Source organism: Haliotis cracherodii, unplaced genomic scaffold (genome assembly GCF_022045235.1).
Source record: "Haliotis cracherodii isolate W230 unplaced genomic scaffold, xgHalCrac1.p SCAF_4, whole genome shotgun sequence".
Lineage (NCBI taxonomy): Eukaryota > Metazoa > Mollusca > Gastropoda > Lepetellida > Haliotidae > Haliotis > Haliotis cracherodii.
The window spans coordinates 40,169,300-40,185,563 of NW_027266297.1; the positions used below are offsets into that span (position 1 = coordinate 40,169,300).

Below are 16,264 nucleotides of genomic sequence, written 5' to 3' on the forward strand. Positions count from 1 at the left end.
ATACAGACATAAATAATATCACATATCACCATGGCCACAACAATGATGAATTTTTCATTTCAACAATTTCTTCCAACATGCCCAAGAACATGGGTAGAGGACACGCCACTGTGTTCATCCCAAGGGAATCAGTCCCATGTTAGACCCGTGAAGATTCCGGGGTAGAATAGGTCTTCAGCAACCCATGCTTGCCTTAAAAGGTGACTCTGCTTGTCGTAAAAGGCAACTAACGGGATCGGGTGGTCAGGCTCACCAACTTGGTTGATGCATGTCATCGGTCCCAATTGTGTGGATCGATGCTCATGATATAAATCACTGGATTGTCTGGTCCAGACACGATTATTTACAGACCGCCGTCATATAGCTGGAATATTGCTGTGTGCGGCGTTAACAACAAACAAACAAAAAACAGTCCCATGTTGAAGGTAGTACAAGGGGAAGTAGTATTTGCTGTCATTATTCAGACAAGTGTTTCTCCTGAGCATGCTGAGAAAGGTAAAACAATTCCCCATCATGTCCAGGGAAATGAGTGATGAGTGGACAGATGAAATGAAGTGAAAGCGATGGAGTACTTGTGAAACAGAGAGAGCAAGTCTAGATGGAGGCTGCAGAGCCTGGTGCAGGAACTAATCACACCGGAGATGGATGTGTGCTTAACTATAGGAACAGATGTCCCTCTCCCCCGCCCCTTATACCAGCCACAGCGGAGGGTGGGTCATCGTAGGAATGTTGGAATAGAAATAGAATCAATCTTTACTCCTAATTATTCCCAGCATAAATTAGTAAAACAGGATAAAATGTTGCATTCTTTGCATTAACACTGACATACTAAGAATGAAGTATCCATGAATCAAAGATTAAAGACTAAGAATGAATCAAAATGCAGCATCTGCAATTATAATTACTAAATTTGATTATTTTGAAGCTTATCATGCCTTATTTTGCCTTCCAACAAAAATGTTTTTCAACAAAAGATACAAACAGTAGATACATAATCATGTGTATAAGTTAAAACTTGCACTGAATATAACCATCAGAACAATAGACAGACTGGCTGCAGAAGACCTAGTCTGTCATACAGACCCTGAAACTTAGATATACCACATACAGCTCATTCAAGTCTATAATAGTTGGCAAGTCTAGATTACGACAGTACCAGGCTGAATATGAAGAAAGTCTCGCGACTCCTTTTTATTATATTTTATGAAGATAATTTAACAACTATCTTTTGTTTTTTTGTATAATTTAAGTTTTCTTTTGGGACTAGATGTTAATCTTCAGAAGATTGCCAACAACCATTTGCAGGAGACAAATGGTATTTAGACATTCTCACGATTTTATCACTTTGGGAAAGGACATTCTTCCATATGATTACTTAAGAAGAGTGAGTGAGTGAGTATGGTTTTACCCCGCTTTTAGCAATATTCCAGCAATATCACGGCGGGGGACAACAGAAATGGGCTTCACACATTGTACCCATGTCGGGAATCGAAACCCGGGTCTTCGGCGTGACGAGCGAATGCTTTAACCACTAGGCTACCCGACCGCCCTACTTAAGATGAAAAAATGCCTATAAGACATGAATACGGTTGACAACTAGTCAACTTCCTGGACAAAAACATGAAACCCTGCAACCACCTACACATTCTGCAGCAACTCCTCGACGATAGCAGGATGTCAACCTGTAACATCAGCCTTAATCTGTTAGTGTATCCTCTAGTTTGGACTTCAACCTCAGTTTCACCCGCAAAGAGGAAGAAGACAGCTATCCTTGTCTTATATCATGTTTTTTTTTATTCTGCAAACATGTGCAATGTATGTAAGTATGGGAGTAGGAAGTGTTGTATTGGTTTACTCCAAAAAACAATCTCAGTATGCACAGCAGGTTATTAGTATATTTATAGTGGTATAACTAGTGGTATAACTAGCAGATTAACATGTAAAGTGTTTTTTCGTGGGGGATGTTTTGAGTTGAGCATTGTCTGATATGTTTAGAAATACCTCATGAGACCTAATGTTTCTTAAATTAGAAAAATCAGTTTGGCAAGGGGAAATAAAATATAAATTTCACATGACACCTTGTTTTAGTTGACAACAGGTGGTGGAATTCTGACATGACATATACCTGTATTTGGACTTTGCCCTTAAAGACTGTGACAATGGAACTTGCTCTTTTAAACTGTGACTAAATAAAATAACACATTTATTCTTTCTGTACTGGATATTACTCTTAACTTCAGATTAAATTATAGATTTTGATGGCAAAGTCATTTTGTTACTGTGTTGCAAGATTCTAGAAAAAATGATTTCTATTTTTTTTTCATTTTCCTAGAATTCTGCAGTTGCGGATCCGCAAAACAACAGAAAAAAGATGGATGGGAATTGTAGCACTGTTGCTGTTAGTTTGACTGTCAGTGGTATGATTTAGAAGTTGTAAGCACACTCTAGTTTTATTCAAGACTGCAGTTACTTTATGCAAACATATGAATTTTGACGATAAGGACATTGTTTTTTTTTTATTTCTCTCATTAAATTTCTAGGATTTTCAGATTTGTTTAGTTTTCTATACCTATACCATAGTGCCAAGATCTTGATAAATAAACATGCAGAAAACTGACATGTGGTTTCAAATTCAATTTAGGGGGAGTGAAATCTACAGGTAGCCTTGCTCTACATGCTGTAGACTAAAAATACCATTTGTTTATCTTCTAAATAATCGAACTATCCAATCAGCGTTAGAAATTGGCACTAGTCCTCTAGTCCTTGCCAAACTGCCCAATTGTTAAGGTATCATAAGGACAAGTAGAAATATGCTATTGTAAGGGTTTTGCTATATGTTATCATCATAAGGACTAAAGGACTGAAAATGTTACTTTCTATCGCTGCCAATCACCTTGAAACTGTGTGAAACAGATATTTTGATGCAGTAAAACCTAAACATGTTAATTCTGAAGTAAATCCATTTCAGAATTTGTGTTGCAGAATAAAAGGGACGTGATCAGAAAAGTCAACATTAACATTGTTAATAAGTCACTTTAGTCAAACAATAATTATTATAATAAGATCTATGTTATTATCATTCCGATTATTCAAGACCCTGCCACACAAGACTACACACAGACACAACAGCATCTAAATGAGCATGAACAACAAAGTAACTTCCAATAAATGTCACAATGACATAGCAGCAACATAGCACACTGTGGTGACACCCAGTCCCCTTCTTGACAGTCATTGTGTTCACCTAATCCCCATCTTGACAGTCATTGTTGACACCTAATCCCCATCTTGACAGTCATTGTGGACACCTATTCCCCATCTTGACAGTCATTGTGGACACCTAATCCCCATCTTGATAGTCATTGTGGACACCTAATCCCCATCTTGACAGTCATTGTGGACACCCAGTCCCCTTTATGATAGTCATTGTGGACACCTAATCCCCATCTTGATAGTCATTGTGGACACCTGTTCTCCATCTTGACAGTCATTGTGGACACCTATTCCCCATCTTGACAGTCATTGTGGACACCTATTCCCCATCTTGACAGTCATTGTGGACACCTGTTCTCCATCTTGACAGTCATTGTGGACACCTATTCCCCATCTTGACAGTCATTGTGGACACCCAATCCCCATCTTGACAGTCATTGTGGACACCTGTTCTCCATCTTGACAGTCATTGTGGACACCTATTCCCCATCTTGACAGTCATTGTGGACACCCAGTCCCCTTTATGATAGTCATTGTGGACACCTAATCCCCATCTTGATAGTCATTGTGGACACCTGTTCTCCATCTTGACAGTCATTGTGGACACCTGTTCTCCATCTTGACAGTCATTGTGGACACCTAATCCCCATCTTGATAGTCATTGTGGACACCTATTCCCCATCTTGACAGTCATTGTGGACACCTGTTCTCCATCTTGACAGTCACTGTGGACACCTATTCCCCATCTTGACAGTCATTGTGGACACCCAATCCCCATCTTGACAGTCATTGTGGACACCTATTCCCTATCTTGACAGTCATCGTGAACATCCAATCCCAATCTTGACAGTGGTTGTGGACACCCAATCCCCATCTTGACAGTCAGTGGGGATACTCAATCCCCAACACTTGTACAAGAATAAGACATAACCTTGATACTGAGGAGCTACCATAAAGCAGACACTGCACAGCGAACAAGGAAGTTGATTGGGTGTTTGAGGTAGGTGTGTCCCCACAAGTGCTACAGTCGAGGTGTGAAAGTTTAACCATGTTAACAGGCTTCAAGAACTCCTCTAGACATTCATGTTCAAGTGTCAACATCAACATTCAGAGGACAATAATCAATGCAACACTCAGCTAATATGGAGAAACATGCCGGGAAAGACAATCCTTGAAAGTTTGACCTTAAAACACATGCATTTTGTCAACACCACACACAAACCCAATCAGTTTCTTCAAACATATACTTAGGACAACTAAACAATTTGTGACTTTGTGATGCAAGGCCTGCACACAAAAAAATAAAAAAAATAAAAATTGGGCACACAGTTTGACATTGATAGCACTTAACATAAATATACTCTGTGTTATGTATAACAACATCAACAACTAACTGTCAATACACATCTAGCGATTATTTAGGATTCCAAACAATGTGCCCTTGCAGGCAAATTGGGAAAAAATCATTATTAATAATTAATATTGCATTCAGCACAATAATGTAAGTCTAAGTGTTAAAGCCCAGATTTTATTGGTCCTGTTATCAGTGAAATACAAGTCACCTCTACAAACTCATACTATTAGCTATAACCATATTAACATGAGGGGTGGTCGGGTAGCCTAGTGGTTAGAGCGTTCGCTCATCACACCAAAGACCCTGGTTAGATTCCCGACGTGGGTACAATGTGTCAAGCCCATTTGTGGTGCCCCCGCCGTGATACTGCTGGAATATTGTTAAAATTGGCGTAAAACCATACTCACTCACTCGCTCTTAACATGAATTAGTCAATTTTTAATTCAAAATTGGGAATTTTGACTGACATATGCGGCATACTTTGGGGCCGAATATCAGCCTCTGAGCAGATCTAATTAAACCTTGACGTGACTATTCTGCAGTATTCCTTAGTTGGCTGCAACAAAAGTGCAACTGCATGGTCAGTAATGCATGCTTATGTGATGTCTGCTATTAACACCTGTGTGTAATCATGGTAATAGACATCCACACCTAGCATTCCTCACAGGTGAGTCCTCGTCAAGCATCAAACACAGGAGACCAGGGACACACACAGGATGAGTTGAGCATTTATTAACTGATTAAGGTCGCCATTACAAAATGACAAATTGTCAATGTCAGCCCACAACAGACTTTCTAAACAGTTTATTCCATGAGTACACAACATTCTGAGGTTCCCTGGTACACATAAACAAAGGTTGCAAGGACTTAAAACAAACATTAAACAAACTTAAATCTAATATATTTCATCATGTCCCTTTCAATTAAATACCATGCAAATAATGAATATTTGTAAAAAAGTCATTCAGAAAACTTAATACTTTTACTGAATCATGAGAAAGTCCATGCAATAATAATGATACATCCAACAAAATCTTCTCCTACTTCTCTGTTTCACATGCAGTGTTTGGTGTCATGGGACTAACTAGTGTCAGCAACTAGTGCTGTCAGTTTTAAACGCCCATATACTAACATATTGTTCAATATATTGGTTATTGTTTTTAATCTTTGACATTGTGACAAACAAATATGTACAGTAAATTATGTTTATCAAAAAAACACTCATAATAACTCGTTTTTTGGTCCCAGACATTTGCTGTATATTATATATGAACATGATGAATCATTCGTAGTTTTCTCACTAACAAGAACTGTAAAACATTTATTAACTCAGTCATAAAAGAAAACTTTATCTAAAAAACAAACCAATGTCTGGGTATTTACAAAGTCTCTGTGATGCCCCACCCCTTGTCATAGCGCAAATATGTTATAAAACATTGCCATCTGAAAATGTATCATTATGCTTAGAACAAACTACGGTATTCACAAACTAAAATTTGTGGTCCCTTTGAGTTTGTCATAACCATAGTTTACTGCAATAAAAATAACCTAAAAAAGATAATAATTATCTGTTTCAGGCTAAAAAGCATTAAATCCGAAAAAATGTTATATTTAGGTAATGGAGCTTAAAGAATACTTTCTATTTTTGTCATTATACAAAAACAGCCCAAGTATGACTTGGGCTGTTTTGCTTTCCAACCCTTCAATTGTGAAACTTGTGATTCCTGAGCACGCATTATGATACATACCACGTTGAATCTACCATGGTAAACAAACACACTGCTACCAACAATTCATCCATCAAGAGCCTTGCGATTTGGGTAATCCTGTTTAACAGTAGGTCCATATAGAGATCGGGTCTTTCATTTTCTACCTCCTTGTGACCATACTACACCTCCATAACTACACCATTAACCGTTCTGAAAAGTCTCTCCGAGACAGACAGGCATCTGACGACAGACTCAAAATAAAATAAGATTATTGATTCAATGATCAACCCAGTTGTGACTGCTACGGGTTTTGAGAAGCCCCGATATCCCAATATTTGTCCCTGTTTGTTAATATCTGTGTGAGACAACACAACAAGGAAGTCAAACACAACGCCTCCGAGACAGGTCGAAAAGGGCCATCTCACCGTGTTAGTGTTAGCACAGGGATGTTGAAAGTTAGGAAAAACTTTTCGCTGTCTTTGTTTATTTTCTTCGTTTGTTTTTGAAAGATACGTCAGTGGTAGAAAGTTTCCTGACGACTTCTACACCGAGGAAATGCATAAAATCAGTGCTCTTACCTCTCAATCTATGTCCGATTCAATCGGGAAGATGTCCAATGATATGGTTACATACTGACAGAAACTCGATACGAACGTTCAAAGCAGGAAGTAGATTCTGTTTTGACCTCATGCGGCTGAACGTGAAATTGACATGCAGAAGCGACATCTAGCCGGTAATCCAAAGGGGAGTAACTCTAATGTGTCACTAGGAGGCGTTTTAGTAATAAATTACATTTTGCGGAATATTGCGTTCGATTCACGTTTTATTTTTCATTTTATGACCCCGATTTTATTTTAATATGTAAAATGCATTAATATTTTTGGGAATTGAAACAATTACCATCAGATTACACAATAACATTTAATTCCTGTGTTTTTATTTCGAGCTATATAACGGCGGTCTGTAAATAATCGAGTGTGGATCAGACATTCCACTGATTGATACTTGTGAGAGATGGGAAAGTTGTGATAAAAATTAAAGAGTTTGAATTTCTTCCTTTATAACATAGCATGAAACATTGAAACAGTTGTACATTTCAACTTCAGCTGCATTAGATTGTTATTTAGGGCGCACATTTGAAATTCAGAAACCACGTATGAGGATCGCTGTTCAATATGTAACATGGCTGATTGCGTTCTATCCTAATCGACGACGTAAATCGTTGCTCATGTCGTCAACCACTGGTTTGCCTGTCCTAGATTTGATTTTACACATGCCGTCGTGATAATAGTGATGACTGTGTCGTAAAACAACATTGTTTGTTGTTTAACGCCGCACTCAGCAATATGCCAGGTATATTGCCATACAGCCCGGTGATTGATATCATGAGCATCGATCTACGCAATTGGGATACGATGACATGGTTCATCCAATCATCATAAAAGAGCCTGACCACCCGATCCCGTAGGTTGACGAGAAAACCACATCCCCCCCCCCCCTAATGTGCTGGCATTAACATTTTAACATATATTTACTATTCGTGTCGATAGCTAAACAAGTGAAACAGTATCGTAATAATATGTGTGTTGTGCATATATGCTTTGGGTGATTACTACTTGTGATTTCGCTTTTCTACATTTATTCACTATTTTGCTGGTTACAGATGCAAATGACATCGGGAGACATACTCCGTGTGTGCAAGGTGTAGCTACTTTTTGTTTTAATTTCTGTTCTATTCCTTCCATTTATACGTCATACTGTTATCGATTTTATAATGGTCAATTTTAAAACAGTGATATTATTACATAATTGCAAGGTTCTTTTGCAGATGTCATTCATGAGACTGGGACCACAATATATTAACAATACAGTGAAAACAGTTTCATCTTTAAAGTTTTCATCTTTATTGTGAGAGTCGCTGTCTCTGAGTGTTGTACAGGTGATTGGGTAGTATGGTAGTTCAAGCGTTTGCTCGTCACACTGTAGACCCGAGTTCGATCCCCAACACAGGCATAAGCGGATCCAGACGGGGGCCCAGGGGTCCGGACTCCAACACCCTTTTTAAAACCAAAATGTAGTATGTTGTAGGCAGTAAAAGAATCTAGAGAGAGGATTTTTTATATTTTGGACCCCTCCCTTTTACAAAAGCTGGATCCGCCCTTGATAGGTTCAATGTGTGAAGTCAGTTCTTAGTTCTCCCGACAGAATATACCTGAACATTGCTAGATAAACCCTTTTCAACCACCCATGGATATAACTGGGACGAACTCCCTCCCTCCAATCTTGAATGCAATATCATACAGATGGACGAGCCAATGTTTTGTATTGCTTAACATATAGCAGCAAACTAAGGTCAGTTACACCATCAGATGGAAGTTGTTTTGTTATCTACTATTTGTGACATGTGCCATTTGTTACACTGTGAAGAAAGGATAAATAAGGAATTATCTGAGACAACATATACTTGTTCAACAGTCCAGTCCAATCACTGCTGGTATTAACTCTCTAAAGTAATGTCCAAGCTTGTGTTTTTAGGCAGTTTTGAAAGTTTGAATGTTTAGACTGATTTAAAAATACTACGAAAAACAAAACTTTTTAATGTATAGTATGTAATAGATGAAAACTAACAGGTGAACAATGTTTTAATGGCACATATTGCACGAAGACTGTATACACATTAATAGTATATAATTATATACAGGCCCGTCTATATGAACATTACCACGAATACACGACACTGTTTATGGGTAGCAACTTCTGTTATTCTTTTTACGACGTTTCAGAGCTACTCCTTGCTCCTTCATCAGGTGAACCAACATTTGATGAAGGAGCAAGCAGTAGCTCTGAAACGTCGTACAAAGAATAAAAGAAGTTGCTATTCATAAAAAAACCGTGCCATGTAATCATGTTCTCCAAACTTGTAAATGCCTATAACGTCTTCGATCATGACCACATTTATGAATTTACAAATATAGTATTCTTGATATAAACATGTGTATTTCCATAAAGTGGAGGGAATGGCAAACAAGCTCATTTTGCTTATCTGAATGCCTCTCCCAAACATGACACACATACAAATTACAATGTATTGAAAGTGACATGAGAAATAGCATATATTATATCATTGACATTAAAGATAATTATTGTTCTGTAAGTGTTTATGACTGGATTGTCTTTCGTAACTACAGCTACGTTATTATTTTCATCCAGCACAACAACTCAGCATCAGATAGCGAAGACAACATCTCAGACAAAATATCCAAATCGGCAAGAAGATAGAATAAAACTGTGCACTGATTTCAAAATTTCAAGATTTGTTACAGTCGTTAAATACCATTTAGAACTGAATTTAAATCGTACCCTTTTACGAAATAATTCATATTTTGCCTTAATGTACTGTTTAAGTTACATGTAAAAATAAAATGAAGCGCATCTTCTGTGTGATAGCCACACCAGCATCTCGGGCTGTCGGATATAAATTTGGCAAATTTGTCGGCGTTAAGATCACTGCAGCCAAGCCTGAGACGGAAGAGTATAACCTGACAGAATCTTGATCCATGATTTACTATTCGGTTCCATCTCTATTCGCTCGCACCAGTAAAATGTAGACTAATCTGTCTTACAGACCCTGATACAAATATATATCAAGTAGAGCCCATGCAAGTCTATAATGTTTGGCAAGTCTAGATTACTGCAGTATCTGAAAATGAAGAGAGTCACTGGGCTCCCTTTTATTATATTTTTATTAAGATAACTTAACAACTGTTTTTTTCTGTACGATATGTTCATTTCAGAGACTAGATGTTAGTCTTACTGTAGACCGGTAAAGATGGTTTTAGTGCTCTTTGCTAACACTAGGAAAAATACACTCCTTACAATAATTGTAGGCTAGTCATAATATTTGGCATGCTATTATTAATTTACTCTCTGTGGACAAGCCTGTGAGATGCTTTGAATCATGTTGTTGCTGTTTATATATTTGCTATATATTTCCTATATATCAACACCCAGTAGATGAAAGGGGAACTTTTATGTGCGTTTTCATAAGTTATTTATCCTTTGAAAAAATAGTTGCATTCATAGTAAAGCTATTGCTATCTAAGTCACATGAACTGCTAGTGAACAAGCCAGTTACGGAAAAGATTGAACAAAAATAAGAGCAACTCTAAAATTAGTATGTAATAAAAAATAAAATATTTACTAAGTATTGTGTTTTGATAACAGTAAAGTTTTTGACAAAGAAATAGGTGTGTTCATAGTCAAGTTATTGTTATCAAGATCCCACGAGTTTCAAATATTTGTTATCATTTTTTTTATTATGTTGATATAAGGAAAATATCTTTTTTTTTTATATATGCAACAAACTACAAGCGTAAAACTATTCCTTGATTGCAATTGTTGACAATGGTATTGTATGGATAAATTCATCAGAAGATTTACAATGAAATAAATTTTAAGTCATTATAAGACAGAAGATACAGTTCAAAATTGGTATTGTTTTACGAAATGAATAACCATTTCCCCCTGGAATATCTTTGATGGCTTATTCCTAATACAGTTTGGGAAAACACATATTATTACTTAAGGTATAAAACTAATCTTCAAACAGTAAAGTGTAAAACAAAAGCTTATGCAGATTCATTTATACCAGCTGCATCAAAACTTTAGAATATTTTACCAGAAAACCTAACGGGGGCAGAGACTGTTACACAATTTAAGAATTTGCTTCACGTAAGGGGAGATAATGGTATACATTGGGATTTAAATCACGGAAACAGATTATGTCAAATTATTCCATGTCGCCTCAGGCTTGGCTGCAGCGATCATACTCAAATCAATATGATAGATATATGCTTTGGGTACAAAAACCTGTTCCTATGGATATCATACCGAAGATGCTTTACACTTCTTCTTTTTTGTGTGTAGAAATTACTATGTTCTTTGAAATAAAATGTATTTTTACCAATATGGTTATTCTTTACAAACAGTGCTATGCGGAAATTCGTATCTGAGTATGGAAGAGCAAATTCAAACATTAGATTCTATTCAAAACTTCATATATAAAACTGGCAGATTTTCAATTATATGAATAGTTTAATACAATCTGCAAATATATTTACTCTATATACACATCTAGCTTGGCATGTACAATTCATTTATGACACCTAACCTTCACCTTAACATAAGCGCTTCGCTTGTTTACCAATCCGTTTTCAGATTTTTGTGAAAATAAATATGTTTAAACCATAAATTCATAACGGTATGGGGATTAAGGTTTTGCTATTCTGTGCCCTGAACCATGAAGAGGTTTTGATAACACTGTAGGCAAAGTGCACTGTAGGCAATAAGAGGTGTTGCCTACTATTCAATTCAAAAGTTATCTTTTTTAATCTGGTTCCTTTCCGTTCCTCTGAATATTTCTTTTGCTGCCAACTGATAGATATCTAAACTTTAAATAGACTGGATAATTACAACATATACCTTTTTTTAATTTAAAGCTAAATAATTAAAGAAAGAAATTCAAAGAAACTTAAAACTTATATAATTGTGCCTAATTGTGTGATCTGTACAGCTGTAAGACTTAACTGTGTACTTCAGGAGGCATTACGACGGTATGACCATAGCACAGTACTTGTATCAACCCTCAGTTCAATCAATCTTTACTTCTTAATACAGAGGGGGGCACGGGTGGCCCTGTCGTCTAAGGCGCCGCGATTCGCTGTGCAGAGTTGCGTGCCTTGGGCACGCCAGAATCCTTTGATTGTGGGTTCTAATCCCGGTTAGCCCCGATTATGTTTCTAGGTTTGTCAGCACTATACCCGTGCTCGTGGGTTTCGCCGAAGTGGTAAACGTCTGAGACCTGCATCACTTCGGGCTTTCGTCCCACATTAAGCTGGCACGCCGTGATATAACTGGGATACTGTTAAAAGCGGCGTTAAACCCAACTTACTCACTCTTAATATAGAGAAGGCCCTAGGACATAGTACCTGTATACAAAGTAGGTCAGGGTACAATAGAATATACACCAATAACCATGGTAACTGTTAAATTACATCTAGTCGTTGAGTAAATGATGCTTTCTTAGATTCAAAGCTTGGAAAATTAACATTGCGCATTTTCAATTGTGACAGTATTTTTAGCCTCCATAAGTAATACAAAATTATACAAGTACTTGAAGAAGAATAATTTTTTAATTGTTTTTTTTTTGTTTCGCCATAAAATGGACAAATAGATAAAAGGGGATACGCATCATCGATATTACTAAAACTGCATAATCAATCAATTCTGTCTTCTCTTTGGATTCCACAGTGTCGACTTTAGCAAAGTAACCTTTGCCCTTGGATATTTATTTAGGTGACGAAGGTATGTGATGAAGCGCACGTAAAATTTACTTTTCTGTATTTTTCTCTTGTAGCACATGACATGCAGTTGCTTCGGAGGTCAAAGAAGGTAGGACTTTTTCAAAGAATTTCCTAGCATAAGACGTTCATAAATTCCATATTATTCACGTCATGACTACTACTTCAAATATATTCATAACCACAGTTTCTTTTTATCATGTCATTTATTTAGGTCACATTTATATTTATTATTAAATGCGGTGAATTATACACATCACTCGATACTAAATATCAAAGTTTAGAGGCATGTTCAAACTTGTGTTTTTCACCAGCTCAATTTAAAATATTTAAATATAATTTTCGTGATCAAGTAACACTAGTAAATGCGATTTATTCTTATACTATTTCTTCACAATTGCCAATCCCATTACCACACCGTTGTCTATTATTAGCTTTGCCAGTCTGTCATGACATTCTTCTCATAAACACATACACATCTGTCCCGTGAAGATCTGGCTTACATCAGCCTTCAGCAATCCTGATTACGTAGATCGATGCTCATGATGTCGATCACTAGATCGTCGGGTCGAGATTCGATTATTTACAGACAGCCGTTATACAGCTATTGCTGAGTGTGGCGTTAAACAACAAACAAAGAATGCTGGTGTACACCTCAGTCAACACTAATCCAGCCATAATAATGTTTATCATATAATGGGTAGGTTTCTCGGCAGGATAAAGCCAACGGATAAAAACGATATCCGTTGGGGTCATATGCGGATAGAGATGCAAATATCAAAGGTCAAGTAGGGACTACTTTCAGTGTTTATAAACAAACATGGCGTCGTGACCATCGTGAATCTGGATAAACTACAGGGATAATTTCTACAATTATAAAAAAACCCAGTCTTATACACTGAAAATCAGTGTCGAACTGCGACGTAACTAAGGCATTTTATAAGTTTTGGCAACTTTGGAGGTATAAATTTCGAAACAATTTTGCGAGGGCACTTGGCCTAGCCAAGCGGGATCAGTAGCCATATCTGTGCTTGTAGACCTCTGCGGTTTGAAACATTTTCCACAAATATAAATAGTTGGATTTAGGCGAAATATGTATGAATTGTTACCTTTCCTTTCCAGGAAAACTCGCAATGTTTAGGTAATGTTTTTGAGAGAGGTTAAGAGATTTTCAAGCACAGAATTATAAAATGACATTATATGATAAAGAGGTTATCACGCATGTGTGTTTGGGAATGGTAAATATCCTGTATTAGGAATAAACACTATGTATTAAGCTCGCCAAGGCTCGCTAAATACAATGTTTATTCCTAATGCAGGATATTTACCACCCCCAAACACACAAGCGTGATAACCTCTATTTATTTGTTCGTCGAAATCGCCGCCTTTATAAAAACACAAACACGTGCCTTTGAAGAAATAGGATACCCATTAAGTATAATGACAAAATGTGACATCGACTCACACAACGCCACCTAATCATAAGGATATCAACATTAGGCAGCAATAAATGTGATCACCACTTAGGAATTTTCAGATGTTTTTATCTGAAATGACAATAGGATTTCCTTTGAACTCTCTGCTTTTGTCATTTCTCATTTAAATGCATAAAATATCAAACATGTATGATATTTAAACTTAGGTTTTGGGTTAATATAGTAGGAGCTCCTTCTTGATAGCAGTAGCTGTAATGGGTTTGCCCTTCATTTTATTTCCCAGAGTGTTTTGGCAAGGTAGAAAATGCATCAGATTTGAATACTTCAACAGGGTCCTGAGACTGCAGGGAAACGAACAGACAGTCTAACAAAATAGCGTCATTCGTTTGTTGTGGCCTTAGATAGATCTGTTTGTAACAGTCTTTAAATAAACACTCAGCAATCGTGAACTTTACCCCTACTTGCGTAACTGATTACGTGTCAATATGTTTCCCCATGACGTAAGCGGCGGAGACATCGGTCGCCCACACAATCCGGCCATTTCACACAGGCATGATGTTTGAGTGACAGAACGACGTCAACTATACATAGCAGTTACGAACTCTACACCATACTATTTAATGAAGATAAGAATCCTGCATATTATTGCGACAGTTTGATAAGTAGGTTTCAAATATATACACCTTGAAAAACGTTAAGCACCACTCTTTTAGTTTCATATTTCCCAAACTTCATTGTATCTACATTTCTTGACTTTGACCTCACTTTTGTTGATGTTTAAGATACCACAGAATACTTGGTGACAATATGTATAAGAACGCCGTACTATCCCCATGTGATTACAAGGACTCGCTCAGATGACACCCGTGAAGATCCGGCGTAGAAAAGGTCTTCAGCAACCCTTTCTAGCCGTAAAAGGCGTCTGTGCTTGTCGTAAGAGGCGACTAACGGGATCAGGTGGTCAGGCTCGCTGACTTGGTTGATGCATGTCATCGATCCCAATTGCGTGGATCGATGCTCATTATATTAATCACTGGATTGTCTGGTCAAGACTCGATTATTTACAGACCGACGTCATATAGCTGGAATATTGCTGAGTGCGGCATTAAATAAGGAACCAACCAACCAACCACTTGCGTGGACCGATGCTCATGATACTAATCACTGGATTGTCTTGTCCAGACTCGATTATTTACAGACCACCTTCATATAGCTGGAATATTGCTGAGTGTGGCGTTAAACAACAAACAAACCAAAAAAACAAAGCATTCAAATTGCGTTTTCAGCTCCCTGGGAAGTATATAATCTTATTTCATGGGAGTATGTCCACATGCATCACAGCATCATCGTGTGTGACCACAGATGTGTGTATATTCATTGTTGGTGAGTGTGGCGTAAAACAACAAACCAACCTTATCATATTATATGATGCGGAAAAGTAGAGGACGAGATAGAATAAGAAAATAATATTAATTATTGATTTATAGAGCGCAACGTAGTCAGATGTCCTTGAAGAAGATTGTCTTTAGTGTTAATCGGGCACTACTGGCAGTCTTGGATCTCCTGACGCCACTTGATTCTCTTTCTTTAGTCAAAAGAGGAATAAAAAATATATTTAAAAAAAAATAATATAAATAAAACAATATATACAGGGTACGATTTCACATTTCACATGGCAATATATAGTTTATGACATGATAGTCAACAACAAGGTTTCACTCATGTTAAGTATTGTTGATATGCTATTATCTTAAACACGCTCATTGTTACCTGTAAATCTGGACCCTGTTAATCCGGAAACCCAGCATTCCGTACATTTACTGTTAGGTACGTCTACACTTATAAGGAAATGACTCCGTACCAGGACACGTTAATCCGTACACTTGTTAATTCGGACGTTTACACTGGAAACGGTGCTGTCCGGATTAACAGGGGTCAACTGTAGTATAAATGATCAGAAGCCGCGTATACATTACTTGACTTGCCTTTGAATGTTTGTGTGAGGTGTCACCGGAGGGGCGGGATATGCCCACATTTTCGCAGACACCTGGTATAATCACTATTATATAGTGATTCGAAGACATATGTAATGAAAGGGTCGGAATCGTACAATGGACCCTGACTTTAGGTTTTTATCGCTTTTCTTTGTTCCCACCACAAATCACAGTCAGGTCTATATTTATATAGTTCGCT

At 37.2% G+C, this 16,264-nt stretch overlaps 1 protein-coding gene across 1 annotated transcript in view; it reads right to left on the reverse strand.

Annotated features, from left to right (window-relative positions):
- Positions 1-6,956, reverse strand: part of LOC139480061 (tyrosine-protein kinase Yes-like) — a 65,198-nt gene extending 58,242 nt beyond the window's left edge. The window contains exon 1 of the mRNA XM_071263040.1: positions 6,855-6,956. The gene's annotated coding sequence lies outside the window, so the exon portion shown is untranslated. The remainder of the gene's footprint in view (positions 1-6,854) is intronic.
- Positions 6,957-16,264: the final 9,308 nt, after the last annotated feature.